Below are 841 nucleotides of genomic sequence, written 5' to 3'. Positions count from 1 at the left end.
AGTTTGATTTTGTAATAAGTACTTGTGTGCACATAATATTTGTCGTGTTTCCCATCTCTGCATTGATATCAAGGATATCTGGTTTGCCGACACGGGAACACGCAACATCTAAGAACTAATCCGCATCTCACTCTAAACCACACTTTTCCAAAGGATAACCTTGAGCATTAGTGATTGTGATTCCGAATGTCAATCGAATTGGAAATTGCAGTCTTTAAAATTGAAATCGTGTATCTGTCGGAATCATGGGAATTCTTCACCTTTGAAAGGCCACGTAAAAATCTTTACTTACTCTACGTTCTGCATCAATTTCTTAACTGCGAGTCGCGTACCGTTGCGGAGTTTTAGCTGATTAATATTCCGCAACGTGATATTTGGCACACCTATTTTCAATTCAGTATGTGGGGTCATCCCTGGAAGATCAATCGAGCTCAAAAATTCCGTTGGATAATTAACTGATTCGTCTTTTTCCACAACGGTGTTTATCGACGTATATGTTATTGTTAAAGCGACTTATGCATTTCCCGCTTAAACAAAGAACAGCGAACACACAGATGCACTTGTTTTTAAAGGTACTTCGCTCGTGTTTAATTGGGTATGAATTTTTTATGTAATTCTGAAATATCTCTTCGCTGAACTTAGTGAAGTGATACGTCGCTGGCATTTTCAGCTATAGTCAACGCTAACCCAGCTTGGCTGTCACACGGTACTTTGATCATCACCGACACTCCACTCCCGGGGTAATTTTTGGCATGGTATTAAGCTACTGCTTACAAACCACACTGGGGCTCTGCACGAATGCATCCCTGGATAAATCCCAGCTCATTGCCCAGCAGGCTAA

The sequence above is a fragment of the Rhagoletis zephyria genome, unplaced genomic scaffold (genome assembly GCF_001687245.7).
Source record: "Rhagoletis zephyria isolate East Lansing unplaced genomic scaffold, Rhagoletis_zephyria_1.1 Rzeph_scaffold_00747, whole genome shotgun sequence".
Taxonomy (NCBI): Eukaryota; Metazoa; Arthropoda; class Insecta; order Diptera; family Tephritidae; genus Rhagoletis; species Rhagoletis zephyria.
The sequence above is the reverse complement of the archived record's forward strand: the minus strand, read 5'-3'. Positions refer to the sequence as shown.